Source organism: Anolis carolinensis, chromosome 6 (assembly GCF_035594765.1).
Source record: "Anolis carolinensis isolate JA03-04 chromosome 6, rAnoCar3.1.pri, whole genome shotgun sequence".
In the NCBI taxonomy this organism is placed as follows: domain Eukaryota; kingdom Metazoa; phylum Chordata; class Lepidosauria; order Squamata; family Dactyloidae; genus Anolis; species Anolis carolinensis.
The window spans coordinates 84,946,190-84,963,219 of NC_085846.1; positions in this window are offsets into that span (position 1 = coordinate 84,946,190).

Genomic DNA, 17,030 nt, shown 5'->3' on the forward strand with positions numbered 1-17,030 from the left:
ACTGGGAAATAAAACATGCTGCTGCAAATCATATTTAAAGTTCAAGAGAATACAGGTTTACGAGAGGCCTAAAGCTGTGTAACAAATCTGAAAATTAGTGTCACAGATTTTTGTATATTTTTTTAGGATTCTTTATGGGCTCTTATTTAGTGAAATATATGATAGTCATTTGGCACTTCCCAGTATGGAGATTTGTTTTTCAAAAATATGAATGCATGTTTGCCACCTGCTCGATCAATCTCCATTTCCACAACTGTTTCCCCAGAGAATTCCCTTTAAAGCACTCAGGAAGATCAGATTTACATCACCTAATAAACATTAACAACATGTAAAGCACCAGGCTGCATGTGTAACAGAACATGGACTCATTTCCAGTTCTCCAGCTGAGCATCCATTTCTACCAGCCTGCAGATTTGAAGATTATGACGTTCTATAAAATTTTCAGCAAGTTCTGCACACAATACAAGATTGAGGATTGTTGATGTGCAAGTTGTGTGTGTGTGTGTGTGTGTTTTAAACCCAAATGTAATGGGATAGCATGAGAGTTCTGTGTTTGGAAATGAATTTTCTCAAAATTGTGTTGGTCATTCAGTAGGTGGCACTCTTCCCTACGAGCAGATAGTGGTTCAATACCGTTCATTGTTTTAGGCACAGCTATCTTTTAATCTGAGACATTCTCACTGTAAACAGTATGATTGTTAGGGTAGTTATAAGCCTAAAGAGATGAAATGCTACTCCTTAGTTCTAGGTCTAGGCAGTGGGAATCCTAGCTTGTTCACTGATAGCAGCTAAAATGCTCCTATCTCTTCTTCTTCAATTCTATAATTTATTTTGTTTCATTTTGTCAGAACATTTGTTTGGGGTTTTTTGATAAAAACTATTCTAAGATTTTAATACTTAAAAATAAAGAAAACCAACTCAAGAACACTGGAGGACATGAATCATCTGTATTTTCTTCCTTCATCTTCCTCTGTATGCTTTCATTGGCATATAGGTTTATTTATTTATTTATTTATTTGCAGTATTTATATTCCGCCCTTCTCATCCCGAAGGGGACTCAGGGTGGATCACATTACACATATAAGGCAAACATTCAATGCCTTGACATAGAACAAAGACAAAGACAAACGCAGGCTCTGAGCTGGCCTCGAACTCATGACCTCTTGGTCAGAGTGATTGGTCTCAACTGGCTGCAGCTGGCTGCTCACCAGCTTGCGCCACAGCCTGGGCCACGGTTGAATATTATTTACCCAGAATTCCAAAATCTGAAATAATCCACCATCCAAGGTTGTCAACGCGGGTGGCTGAGATACTGATATCTTTACTTTTTAATGGTTCACTGTACAAATATTTTGTTTTGTGCACAAACTTATCCAAAAATATTGCATACTATTCAGGCTAGTATCTATGTAAGGCATAGATGAAATATAAATGCATTTTGGTTTACTGTTGGATCTCATCTCCAAGATATTCAAATACAGACATTCCAAAATCTAAAGACGTTTAGGCATCTTCTGGAGTCAGGTGGATGAAAGGAAACACTAACAGCAACTAACAGGACTTTAAGTCTCAGAACAGCAATTCAAGCTATCAGACAATTGTGCAGTAAGACAGCTGTGTTTGGAATGACCCACAGCTGCTTTCATGTCTTCCTTTTATATCCCAGTGGGAGGAGCAAGAAGGCGGATGTAAGAGAGAACTCTGAAAGGGGAAGAGAGCAGTGACAAAGGTGTGTTTTTTAATTATATTTCACAAACTGTTAAAGAGAATTATATGGGGCAGAGAACAAATGAAATGAATGATCTCGTATACATATATTTTCACTTTAAATTGGAATATCTGAAAATCAAAATCTATGAGCCACACATATATAGTTGTTATATACCTGGAAATATTGTAAATTGTATTCAAAGTTTTTCTTATGGAATTTAATCTGAGGAGACTGATTCTGAAGTCCGTTCTGGTGGATTACGTTGTCTTTACACTATGTCCACTATGTCAGCTATTGCTGTTATTGCCATGTAAATTGGTGGAAAGGTAGGTAATGATAGTGTGAATAAATGATCATAACTTGGTTGATATAGTGCTTGCAGTTCTGGAGATTTCACTAAGTCACACATAGAAAAATATAGTCACATATTATGTGAAAATAAATCGTCAGGCGTCTCTAAGCTAACTCATTATCCTTCCAGTAGCAAGCTTCTGTACATTTTTGGGTGTGTATGATAAGTCCTTCTCAATTTTCCTGCAAGCACTAAATTAATAGCAACTTTCAGTCCATCTCTTTTTTTTCACACCAAACTCCATCTGATCTACCAATTCCTGGAGATGTCCAGATGCTGGTTGTTTAATACCTTATCTCCTAAAAGAGAGATTCAAAACAGGTCTATAATTGTTTAGATAAGTCACATTCAGGGGGAAAATATTTTAGGTTGGATGAATCTTCTTTTAGAATGGCAGAAAATACCCCTTTTCTATACTCTTGTTCATATTAGATGTTACAAGTGTATGTTTAACAGATTAAGCAGTTACACAAGCCATGAAAAGAAAAGAATGAGGTGGGCCTAAGATTGCCAAAGGTTATGTCCACATAGTAAAAGTACTTGAAAATGTACTTCATATATTCCTTCTAGTTTTTCATCAACTCTGAAGTCCAAGTTTAAGTGGATTTGAGTAATTTGATTTTGAAAATGTTTAGCAAATTTATGATGGTGGGCCTATGGGAGAATTTCCCTTTAGAACAGATGGATGTAAGAGACCTTTCAGTATATGAAAAAGTGTCAGTGATATGAACAAATGCAATGATATTTGCTTCACTGCCATCATCTTATAGTAAAGCTACTTATAGTAAACCTTGAGTCCCCTTCAGGGTTGAGAAAGGTAGGCTACAAGTATGGTAAATACATAATAAATAAGATGGTGATAGCAATGAAGCAAATATTTGTACTTTATATGCTGTATTCTACTTAATCCGGTGATAACGTCCTCTGTAGACTCCTGTTACTCTACTGGCCTAAGAACAGAGCTTCCATGTTCCCATCACCTACCGAATTTTCTTGAGTCTTGTGTGCATCTTTTTTTGTGTGTTAAAACACATTCCCAAAATTACAGTGACCATTCGTATCGAGTAGCATGGTAATCTAAGTACTGAGGCAATGTAAAATGCAAAGTTGCTTCAGAAGCACCATGAGACTTGCAAATATGGAGCTGCCATTGAGAAAAGAGGAGGAAAAGACACAAGAGAAGGAAGCTACTTGCTTAGCCCTAGGATGCTGTAGGCAGCCACAGGATTGAAAGCAGGTGCAGACTCTAAATCCTACTTTGGGAAGGGGTCCTTTCAATTGTAGGAAGATTTGATGTGCTAACACTTTGGTTTCTGAAGAAGCAGTTCTAAACAGGCAGCCTTCCCCATAATTCCTTCCAGAAAGTCAGCGGAGTTTTCCATGAGTTTTTCTTGTGGTTCCTTTTTGTAGCTCTAAATAGATTTGGGCACTAAAGTCTAGGACCCCAGCATAGCTCTCCTAGGATGAATTTACATGGCAGAATTAATGCAGTTTTAATTGCCATGGCTCAGTACTATACAATCCTCGGAGTTGTAGTTTGGTTAGGCACCATCATGCTTTGGCAGAGAAGCTGAAGATCTTGGAAACTACTGCCCCCATGATGACATAGCATTGAATCATATACCGTATATACTCGAGTATAAGCCGACCCGAATATAAGCCGAGGCACCTAATTTTACCACAAAAAAACTGGGAAAACATTGACTCCAGTATAAGCCGAGATACCAATAAAATTACATTAATTGAGGCATTAGTAGTTTAAATGTTTTTGAATCTTTACATCAAACTGTAATTTAAGATATGGCTGTTCAACTCTGATTAAATCATTATTTTCATCTTCTTCAATGTAAATGTGCTTATGTATCCTTTTAATAATAATGGAGTGAAATAATAAATTTAATAATAATAATAATAATAAATGCCGTAAAATAATAAATGTAATAATAGAGTAAAATAATGAATGTATTATTAATAATAAAAAGAGAGTAAAATAAATGTAAAAGTAACAATAATAGAGTAAAATAATAAATGTAGTCATAATAATTAATAGAGTAAAATAATAAATGTAACAATACCAATAATGATAGAGAAAAATAATAAATATACCATATATACTTGAGTATAAGCCGTCCTGAATATAAGCCCACCAGGACCCTCACCCGAGTATAAGCCAAGGAGGTTTTTTTTTCAGTCCTAAAAAAGGACTGAAAAACTAGGCTTATACTAGAGTATATACAGTAAGTGAAAATGGTGTCAGACTGCATTCCAGTGTAGATTCACCCAAGGACTGTGGAATCACCTAGAATGCACATATACTGTAAGCACGTATGCGGTTTGATAGCATTATTCATTGTATGGAATCCTGTATTTGTAGTTTGCGGAGGCACCAGGCTTCTTTGGCAGGGAAGCCTAAAGAGCTAGTAGAACTACAGTTACCAGGATTCCACAGCATTGGGCCTGGACAATTAAAGTGATGTCAGTTTGTGTTCATTCTACAGCATAGATTCACCCAAGGAAGCAGAGGCAGGATAAACAGTAGAGGCTTCTTGAGGGAAGGGTTACCTATTTCTCTGGTTTTCTTTTCCATTGCTGGAAGATTTGGTGTCCCAACAATTTGGTTTTTAAAGAAGGAGTTATAAGCAGGCAGCAACTGTAACTCACATCTTTTTTGGCCAAATTGCAAAGGACCTCTTCACATGGCCTCTGGGGCCATGCCATTTTGCCAGCATTTGCTGGCCTGTGGGGTGCCTCATGGTGCCCTGTGCTCCCTCCATCCTTTCCCCATCATATAGTGGGGATGGGACAATAATAATAATAATAATAAAACTTTATTTATACCCCGCCACCATCTCCCCAACGGGGACTCGGGGCGGCTTACATGGGGCCATGCCCAGAACAGTACAATATAGCAAAATATAAAAACAACATATCATAATACAATTAAACAATACAATAAATAATCATGTACAGTGCAACACAAAATCAAAAAACAAACAAACAAAAAAAAAACAATATAACAGGGCGGGCCGCATGAGACACTTAGTTAAAACTCGGGGTGAGAAAAGGATAAGAATACAACCACGGGGAACAGGGACATACGATAGAAAAACAATCTAGAGGATAGATGTTGGGGGGAGTAACGAAAGAAGTGTGTAATAGTTACTCTCCGAAAGCACATCGGAAAAGCCAGGTTTTTAAATCTTTCCTGAAGGCTAAAAGAGTGGGGGCTTGCCTGATTTCGATGGGCAGTGAGTTCCACAAACGGGGGGCCACAGCAGAAAAGGCCCTCTCCCTTGTTCCCACAAAGCGGGTCTGGGATACAGGCAGTGGCGACAGGAGGGCCTCCCCTGATGATCGAAGAGATTGGGCAGGTTTATGGTAGGAGATATGGTCACGAAGGTAGGTGGGTCCCAAACCGTTTAGGGCTTTATAAATGATGGTCTGCACCTTGAATTGGGATCGGAAAGTGAACGGCAGCCAGTGGAGCTCCTTAAACAATGTGCGTTGGGAGAAAGGACAGCAACACGCATTGCCCCATTGCCCTTCCCCATCATATGAGGAAAAGCTGAGGAAAGTGTGGGTAGCTCTGTCAGGGCTACCCGAAAAATACTTTCCTCCCCGTGGTGGCAGAGGCAGCTTCTTGCAACCCTGATGACACTTGTCAGACCTCATCCAGGCCTGGTCAAAACTGGAAAAACAGGGCTGAAAACCCCCTGTGTGAAGAGTTCCAAAGAGTACATTTCTACCTAAGTTTCCAAGATTCTCCACAATACAATATGGAGGGGGACATTTCAGAAGCAGGGGTCAACAGTTTTGTGGAGCACACAGAGTCAATTTCAAAATTTTCTAGAATATAGTTTGATTCTTTTTCCTAATTGAATAGTTTCTATACACTTGTTCACAGCACTACTAAGAATCAACAGATTGGTCCTGTGTAGCAGTCATTTTGCAGAAAGGCATCTATAACTATAGTTATAGAAATAAATGCATTTGCTTTATATGTCTGAAATCTTCACATAGGTTAACCCGCGGGAGACTCATAGCAACACCCAGACAAATCAATAAAAGTGTTCTGATGATCTTTCCACTGTAGTTGACCCAGACAATATAATATATGTATCTTGGCTGCATAATATGCCTTGTCCAAACTGTAATTTTGATGCATGCCCATGAAGCACAAGTTGAAATCTCTCTGTATGTAGTTGTGTTTTACGATAATCAGTTCTCAGACTGTGGTCTACAAAGAGCTATTTGGTCACATGTTTCTGGCTTTTACCCTGGTTTCCAGCTGCTAAATTACATTAGATTCCCTCTAAAAATACATTAATACTTTTCAGCTATTACATTGCACACAAGTAAGCAATTCGTGTAGTTGCCACAAGATTATTATACGGTAGTGAATGGGAAGAAATGTGGCTCATTAGTCAATCCCCTTATTAAGGAATGATCATACTATGGGAAAAGTTTCTTGAACCTTATTTTAAGCCTTTTTTTTCAGCAGCAAATATAATGATGGTATCAGTTTTGCAATAACAATACATTCGATGAAATAATGAGATTATTTATGGTTGCTTTTTGCGATTAGTTATGGCTGTTCTTTCAATGCTGATGTACACCAGCAATAATTTTATTAAAAGAACAAATGATTTTGTGATTTGGCTTTCACTAGAAGAGACAGGATTCCACTTCTCCATGTCGCAGAACAATAACTCAGATTCAACAGTAGGTGCTATTCTTTATTTGCTCATTCTTGTGCTATACAAAGCATTGTAGGCAGCAGCACTCTGCCCTGAAAATACATATGTTATTTCTTTAGAAGACTGAACAAAAAACTTGATCTCATCTTTTTTTTAGTGATTTGCTAGTATTTTAGGATATGTATGTTACAATTAACAAGATGGTCATTTGTGGGTTTTATCCTTTTTTACCAAAATGAATGCAACAAAGTATTAATTAATAACATTGATAAAATAATATTGCATGATAGCATCCAGATCTTGAGAAGATTCTAAATCGTCATCTTTTTTGTTGAGCAAATGATCAAATACTGGTATTTCTTTACTTCATACAAATGGCCTGCATGATCAATATATCCTGAAATTCACATTAAGGATTTGGAAATCAATCTAGTTTCTTAGTGTTCTTTTGTGATTAAATCAATTGAAGTTATTTGCTCATAGGGCAAAATTATGTGTTGGCCCACATTATAGTTTTTTTAAAAATTGCTTTCTCGCTATGTCTAAGAAGAAGGAATAGGTTCTCCTTAGGGGTTGGCTGAACTTATCCATGTATACCAGTAATTTGAAGTGCAGAAATTGTTTATTATTAGAGGTTAGCAGTGTTCTCACCAAAGGACATCTTTATCACTTGCCATTACATTAACATTGGTGAAACAGGGTAATGCTGAAACTCAGCAAGATTGATCAGACAATGGCAAAATGACGGCTAAAAAGTAATAGAGCTACAAACATAGTTCTTGACATGTCTGTAGTAATCCTGAGAGACAAGGGAAAGTGGAAATATCAATATAAAAATGTAATGTTTGTTTTACTATGGAGTAAACAACAAAACCACTTAACCCAATCACACCAAATTTGGCCACAAAAGACACAGTCATCCGAAATATGTCTTTCAATCAAAAAACCTAGAAAAATAAAGTCCAAATTAGAGGACCAGGAAAAGTCGCCCCCCCCCCCCAAATGCCAGTTAGAAGGGTAGGCCCTGCCCATTTCGTCTCCTAGCAACACACTCAGCAATAATGGAGCTCAGGGCATCTTCACTCAGGCCTCTTCCACACTGCCTATAAAATACAGATTATCTGATTTGAACTGGATTATATGGCAGTGTAGACTCAAGGCCCTTCCACACACCTATATAACCCAGAATGCTAAGGCAGGATAATCCACAGTATCTGATTTGAACTGGATTATCTTGAGTCCACATTGCCATATAATCCAGTTCAGTGTGGATTTTATACAGCTGTGTACAAGGGGCCTCATATAATCCAGTTCTAATCAGATAATAGAAGATTATAAATATAATATATAATATTACTGTGGTATAATAATACAGAACAATATAATCTCTAAAATCAGGCAGTAAATAAAGAGCAACACTCTGAAAACAGGGGAATTCCAGAAAGGAAACAACCAGGGTCAGCTAACACCTCCCAACAAAGGATTCCCCCATGCAGGAAGCAGGCAGGCTTTGAAGCTGCAAGGCCATTAAATGTTAATCAAGGTGGCTAATTGCAGCATTCATACTTGCCACACCAAGACTATTAATTGCTATTCAACTTGGCCAACCAAGAATTCCACAAGGTAGAAAGCGGCCAGGCTTGCAAGCAGCAAGGCTATTCAGTGCTGTTCAACCTGGCCAACCAAGATTTCCCCTAGATAGAAAACCCCCAGGCTTTGAAACCATGAGGCTATTACGTCCCATTCAATCTAGCCAACGAAGGACGGCCCTATGTAGAAAGCGGCCAGGCTTTGAAGCAGCGAGGTTATTCAGTGCAATTCAAATTGGCCAAAAAACCATTCCCATGGAACGCAAGTACCCAGCCTTCCAAGCAGCAAGTCTATTCCATTGTATTCCAGCTCACCAAACAAGGATCCATAAAAGAAGAAAATGGCCAGACTTTGGGGCTGCAAGGCTATTCACTGCTATTCCACCTGGTCAACAAATGATTCCCATAAGCCACAGCAACGTGTGGCAGGGCACAGCTAGTACATACATAAATTCCCATGCATTTTATCTCTAGATTTTACCCATTACGTGCCATCGCTTGATCTTTGCCAGAATACAAAGATCTGAAATCAATTTCCTGTTGGATGCAAATGTCTTCTTTTGGTGGGACTTTTGGTAAGGTATTGGACTACATGTGTAATTCCAAATTCCAGCTTCCTGTCAGTGAGGAAGTACAATAACAATTTTGTTACACTCTTATGCCAGTCAGTTTCATTGATTACAAAACTTGGTCCATGTGAATCGTAACGTTAACTGTGAAGCTTTAAAAAATCAATTCAGGAATGAGCTATATATCAATGGAACAACTTCAAATTAGAGTACCATGACCTGAACCCTCAGAACTAGCAGCAAACAGGATGATTGCAATACTCTGAATGTAGCGGAATCCGCTAATAGATAGTCCCAGGGGAGGAATTAAAAATGAACTGCAGTAATCTGGATTAGAAATTATTAATTAAAAATCCAGAAATATATTAAAGAAAATATGAAGACAAAAGAATGCATGCAAGCAACAAAATAAAAAAGCCATTACAATACTAAAAATATAATTACTATTTTAATATTAATCTCAAAATAATAAAATAATATTCTGTGCCCACAAGAGCAATATAAAAACCTATTTGTTTCAGTGATGTTAAGATTAGTATAGAGCAAAAGGGGTACCATTTATTGTGAGAATTCATTTTAAAGAAACATTCCTTTTTTTTCTTGTTTGACTTGAAGCCTGTCTTTTTCTCAGAGGTGGAACTCTCAAGATACAATTAAACAAATTTTTATATTTAACAACTGCTGAAATATAAATAGAAATTAAACCATATCAGTACAACAGTAAAATAGCAATTCATTCAAAGGTGGTTTCACAGCAGCTAATAAGCGATTGAAAACACTTCTGAACAAAAAGATGTTTGCACCCTCATGATCCAGTCACTCAGATGAATTGTCCCTATGTTCAATACTACACTAAAGGCAATCCCTGAGTTACAAACATCCAACTTACAAATGACTCATAGTTAAGAACAGAGATGAGACAATAGGAAGTGAGAGAAATCTATCCCTAGGAAGGGAAATTAATCCTTGAAAGCATTATCATGGGGACCCAGTCTTTTGAACTTGAACACGCCCATCTGTATTTTAGAATGTGTTTATGAATGTTGATGTAAGCTAATAATTTTTAATCTGATTTATAGTGCATTGTACAATTTTTATATGTGTGTTTTATTGTAAGCTGCCCTGAGTCCCCTGTTGGGTGAGAAGGGCGGGATATAAATGTTGTAATAAATAATAATAAGACCCCCAGGGAGCATCCAGTCCAATCCCCTTCTACCATGCAGTAAAAGCACAATAAAAAAACTCCCAACAGATGACATTAATAATAATAATAATAATAATAATAATAATAATAATAATAATAGCATAATTAATAATTAATAATAATAATTATAATAATAATAATAGCAGTCAAAGAAGAAGAACATGCCCTGGCAGAATATGTAAAGCAAAGTGAAGAACCTGCTTTGATTGAAGTAAAAAATCAGAAACTCCTCAAAGCACAGCAGACAAAAAACCAGTACAAGAAAGCCACACTACAAACTAGAGCTGACAGCTGGCACAACAAAACATTGCATGGAAAGTTCCTTGACAAAATTGAAGGAAAAGCTGACAAGGAGAAGACCTGGCTCTGGCTCACGAATGGGACCCTGAAGAAGGAGACAGAAGGCCTGATCTTTGCAGCCCAGGAGCAAGCCATCAGAACAAATGCAATTAAGGCCAAGATTGAAAAATCAGCTGATGACCCAAAATGCAGACTGTGCAAGGAAGCTGACGAAACCATTGATCATCTCCTCAGCTGCTGTAAGAAAATTGCACAGACAGACTACAAACAGAGGCACAACTGTGTGGCCCAAATGATCCATTGGAACTTATGCATCAAGTACCACCTGCCAGCAGCAAAGAACTGGTGGGATCACAAACCAGGAAAGGTCGTGGAAAATGAACACGCAAAGATACTGTGGGACTTCCGAATCCAGACTGACAAAGTTCTGGAACACAACACACCAGATATCACAGTTGTGGAAAAGAACAAGGTTTGGATAATTGATGTCGCCATCCCAGGTGACAGTCGCATTGATGAAAAACAACAGGAAAAACTCAGCCGCTATCAGGACCTCAAGATTGAACTTCAAAGACTCTGGCAGAAACCAGTGCAGGTGGTCCCGGTGGTGATGGGCACATTGGGTGCCGTGCCAAAAGATCTCAGCCGGCATTTGGAAACAATAGACATTGACAAAATTACGATCTGCCAACTGCAAAAGGCCACCCTGCTGGGATCTGCACGCATCATCCGAAAATACATCACACAGTCCTAGACACTTGGGAAGTGTTCGACTTGTGGTTTTGTGAAACGAAATCCAGCATGTCTATCTTGTTTGCTGTGTCATACAACATCGTTGTGTCAATAATAATAATAGCATAAACCCCAGTGCCATCCAGTTCAATCAGGGAGCTGGAGGAGAGACCTCCAAACCCTTTTTAGAGAAGATGAATCAAGTGTTTGACTTGGACCCTTCCTGACTGGCTACTGAAAGCTACTTCAGTCCTGCTTTGGACCACTGGACCCAGCTGTTATACATCTTGAATGTATGATCCTTAGACTACTCACTGACTTTTATCTTAGGAATTTGTTCTGAATTATGGTGTCTTGAGCTCAGACTATTTATTATTGCAGATTTTGCACTTTAGCTTCTGAACTCTTTTTTAACACTTTATTTATAGCATTATTCTAAAGAAAGATTACATCAGTCTTCTGTACAAGTTCTGAACATGCTTCAGTAGGGTTGTTGTATGTTTTCCAGGCTGTACGGCCATGTTCCAGAAGTATTCTCTCCTGACGTTTCACCCACATCTATGGCAGGCATCCTCAGAGGTTGTGAGGTTTCTCCATACCTCACAACCTCTGAGGATGCCTGCCATAGATGTGGGTGAAACGTCAGGAGAGAATACTTCTGGAACACGGCCGTACAGCCCGGAAAACATACAACAACTCTGTGATCCCGGCCATGAAAGCCTTCCACAACACATGCTTCAGTAGGAAAGACAGCTCCATGGGAACACCTCACCCTCCGCCACCCCAACTGCACCCCTCCCCAAAATTGGAGAACTGCTGCCACCAACCCCAAATCCCTCTGCGGTGGAGGAGGGGAGGGAATGTTGTGCGCCCCTATACAAAATAACCTTTGCATAGATTATCTTCAAAAGAACCTATTTTACAACAAGAGTGGTGGGGAAAAGGAGAGGGATCTGACCCAACTCAGAAACCCACAACAAGTCCTTGGAGCAGTGAGGCTGCAAAATACATTGTTAAAAATAAGACAGTTTCCCCAGGTGGTAGTGGTGCCAAAGGTGAGAGCACGACGTTTTGGGAGGTGGGCCTTACACTGTCCCTAACTTTGAAGGATCAACTCTCCCACAGCCTTGAGCTCTAGGGGCCCCTAAACTGTGAACGGATTAAGCGGGAGACAATCAGAACGGGTAGCCAGGGAAAGGGACCTGGCTTCTGGTCACTATAATTTAAAAACCAACTCAAAACCATTAAAAAAGTAAGAGCTAATTGTGTTGTGGGTGGGCATTCCCAGACAGAGAGGAGGGGCGGGAAAAGAGAGTGTGGGGATACCTAGCCCCTACGTATGATCATTTAAAATAGGATGTAAGCCTAAGGAACACTTGAACTGAAGCTTCCCATAGTGACAGGAGTACCATAGGGTTCTGTCCTGGGCCCGGTTCTGTTCAACATCTTTATTAACGACTTAGATGAAGGGTTAGAAGGGTTAGAAGGCACGATCATCAAGTTTGCAGATGACACCAAACTGGGAGGGATAGCTAACACTCTAGAAGACAAGAGCAGAATTCAAAACGATCTTGACAGACTAGAGAGATGGGGCGAAGCTAACAAAATGAAGTTCAATAGGGACAAATGCAAGATACTTCACTTCGGCAGAAAAATGGAAATCAAAGATACAGAATGGGGGACGCCTGGCTAGACAGCAGTACGTGTGAAAAAGATCTTGGAGTCCTTGTGGACAACAAGTTAAACATGAGCCAACAATGTGATGCGGCTGCTAAGAAAGCCAACAGGATTTTGGCCTGCATCATAGGAGTATAGTGTCTAGATCCAGAAGTCATGCTACCCCTCTATTCTGCTTTGGTCAGACCACACCTGGAATACTGTGTCCAATTCTGGGCACCACAGTTGAAGGGAGATGTTGACAAGCTGGAATGCGTCCAGAGGAGGGCAACTAAAATGATCAAAGGTCTGGAGAACAAGCCCTATGAGGAGCGGCTTAAAGAGCTGGGCATGTTTAGCCTGCAGAAGAGAAGGCTGAGAGGAGACATGATAGCCATATACAAATACGTGAAGGGAAGTCATAGGGAGGAGGGAGCAAGCTTGTTTTCTGCTGCCCTGCAGACTAGGACACGGAACAATGGCTTCAAACTACAGGAAAGGAGATTCCACCTGAACACCAGGAAGAACTTCCTCACTGTGAGGGCTGTTCGGCAGTGGAACTCTCTGCCCCGGACTGTGGTGGAGGCTCCTTCTTTGGAGTTTTTTAAGCAGAGCCTGGATGGCCATCTGTCGGGGGTGCTTTGAATGTGATTTTCTGCTACTTGGCAGGGAGTTGGACTGGATGGCCCATGAGGTCTCTTCCAACTCTACTATTCTATGATTCTAGGGGAGCTCAGGGGTGGCGACAGCCCTTTACTGTCATCTTGAAGGGCCACAGCTCTATTGAACTGCTGCTCTTACACCCCCAGCCCACAAGCACAAGTCAGACACTCTCACTAGAAATAATGTTGGCTTTAGACCCAGATTTTTCCTTTGGAGTAATTTTCTCCATGCCTTGAAGAAGTGAGGCTTTCCCCCAATTTTTGTACCACCTATTTAGCCATCCACTCATGGTGCACCTGAAAGGGCAGCTTTCTTCCTCATACTGTGATGTCTCTGCTTCATTATAACCATCTTTCCTCACAAAACTGAAAACCGTCCCGTGTTCCAAGCCTGGCTATCACTCAGCCTGTCAGTACACATGCCAATAAAACCTAAAGGACCTCTTCCCCTACGAGCAATCTTGCTAATGGATATAGGCTGAGCCAGGATCAGAAATGGTGTGTTGCAGATAGGAAAGTTAGGTTTGCATCTAGCAGGGGGGAAAGGTGTTTTCTTCTTCTGGTTCTTTCATGCTTTCTCTCTGAATGGCAAGCTCCTTAAAAAATCCAGGAAACTTGATTTTCTCATAAAGACAATAGCTTCCTTCTTCTGCCCTGAGGCTGTTTGGCTGTTTCCTCTGTAGCTACTTGAAGCACCCACATCGAGTATGTATCACACAGATCTGTCAGTTAGTTCTGGGGCCAGAAAATTGTTGTTTCAAATGTTACAGTACAGGAAAATCGCCTTTCTGCACTTGCTGCCAAAAAAATGACAGCTTAATTTATGCCATGCTGAAGCTACATTACAGAGCCATTCAGGATAGCCGTTAAGTACACTCCACGCACACACACATTTCCCTCTCCCCATGCAAGTGCACTAGGGAGAAATATACAAGGACTGTATTAGGGACAATTGGCTGCAGAGTTTTCCATGTCAGTGGAACTAAATACAGGTGGAATGCTAATCAGCCATAAAATGAATTTTTGGACCTTGTATACAAAATCATGTTCAAAGGCATGTAGATTTCCAAATAATTGGTTGTGCTTTTTTTTGACTGAATTGGCATGCATGGAATAGAGTAGGAAGAGGTTTCTTCATATCAGGTCTCTAGGTTTCATGTGAAGGGGAAGACCCTGTGATATTATATGTGCCCTTGAAAACTATTCAGTATCCTTGGTTCAAGACCTTCAAAACCTGGCCATGTTTTTACTTTCTGAAATTAAAATTTGACAGCATTAAAGCACAGCAGATTATTAGTACTGTTCATCAAGGTTCTTTACCAGACATTAAATATAAACACTCCAGTTTTATAAGTGAACAACAGAATCCCATCCAATTATCCCTCGGGATGTATTGAAAGATGACTATTGTATGACTAAGGCCAAAGTGTAATCTCTTTAATACCCAAACAGCCATCAGCCACATACTTTGGCAATGTGTTAATAGCAGAACTGGGAACTACCATCTGATATTCCTCTCTCAGCTGCCAGCTTTATTTATAAGAATCCTATAATAATTTTTTCCAAGGATTTCTTGATCCTAAATCAAAAGCTTGTAAATGAGAAAGCAATTCACTTGTATGAATTCAATAAGGACAAAAAGCAGAATAAACTGGTATTTATATTACTTCATTCTTCCTTTACAATATGTTTTTTTTTCTAGCACCAGTGGAAGTTTGAGACAAACTTGCTATAAATCTACAACACTGATTCCCAACCAGTGGCCCAAGGACCACCAGTGGTCTGCAAGAACTAAAATATGGTCTGCGGCCTCACCGTTACTACTATGAATAATAACACAGTCCAACCAAAAACAATTTTTTCTTGGTAACTTCATTTTAAGGCCTGTTTCTAGGGTAATTTGGGGGTGCTGATTCAGAAAATTGCATTGGATAGACCACATCAGCTCTAGATTATTAAATATGGTTTTCTGTGGGCAAGAAGATGGCAACTACTGAATGGCATATGTTTTGCATCAGAAACTAGAGCTGATGTGGTCTATCCAATGCAGTTTTCTGAATCAGCACCCCAAATAACCAAACCAAATCTAAAGTTGACCACAAACTGCTTTGTAACCCTTTTGGTACTAATGTTGGAGAATAGTCCCTGGTCAAAGTGATTCCTGGTCAAAAACAGGTTGGGAACCACTGATCTACAACTTCTGATTTAAAGTATTGTTACATTTAAAATCATACAACAACAACCCCAACTCCAACTGGTATTAATTAGAAAAGGGAAAAATAAATAAAAATACAATTAACCATAAAAATAGTTATTTAGAGGCATAAGTTAACAAATATTCTTGTTACATAACTTCTGTCTCTTTCTGCTTCATAGTTTTTGTTATGAATGAGACCAGCATTGTAAAGATATATAACATAATTTTTATTGAGGAGTTAAACACAATTAAGTTAGCGACCTTTTCTAATCCAATATTCAAATAATAACAACAGTATTAATAATACACGTTTGGGTCATACGGGTTATTAAAGTGTGTTGAACGGACTGAGGCAGAACTAGATGGACTTGATAGAAAAATCTGGAAAATTATGACAGCCAATCATGCTTTGCATTCTTAAAATGTTATTAATAGACAATATCGCATAATATTGGTTGCTGGAGATTAAGTACTATCTGTGAAGCAAACAGCTGAAGAAGAGAAAAGATTATTGAGTGAGTTCATTAAAAAGTAAAAAAAGTTAGTTGATGTATAGATAATATATTAAACACTGAAGAAACAAAACACACACATATATAAAGAAAATAATGGATAATCACATTGAAACCTGATAAATTCTACATGATTAGCAAAGCATAGAAGAAAAATGGGTCTTAAAGCATAGTGAAATGGTTCCATTCCATATATGTACAATTCTGTAAGGACTATAAATATCTCTTACTTATACAAACTTCAATAATTTTGAGATATAAACAAATCAAAGAAATACTTCTGTAGACTCGGACTAATGGATCTACACAACTCACTGAATTTTGCTCCTGCAAGCTATAATATATTTGGCCAATGACTGTCTTTCCTTTCATGGTGATTCTTACACCATAGTTTGGAAATGACAGTGTTACCTGGAGTAAACATTACTTGCTGATATAACAAAGGAATAATGACATTTTCTTTTCACACAGAAGGAATTCAAAGGCACATAACAAAACTGGAGGTGCTACCTTTCTGGTTTAATTATGTGGTCATGAAGTTAATTAAAATATTTTAGATCCACCTGTCCAACACTGTACATAGAATTCTTGTTTTTGGTGAACAATCAACCAAGTTAATTCACAAAAGCAATTCATGACATGTAAAAAAGAGACTCTATTATTCACTCATGCTGTTTTTTGGGTTCTCTTAGCTGCCTTGAACCATGTAAAGACATCACATCTATCTATATATATAAAAAGATCAACATGTTCCCAAATGAATATGTATCAGACTTATACCATGTTTTATACTGGCCCAGGAAAAGTAAAAAACAGCATACTAAAAGCTGCATCTCAGCATTCAGTTTT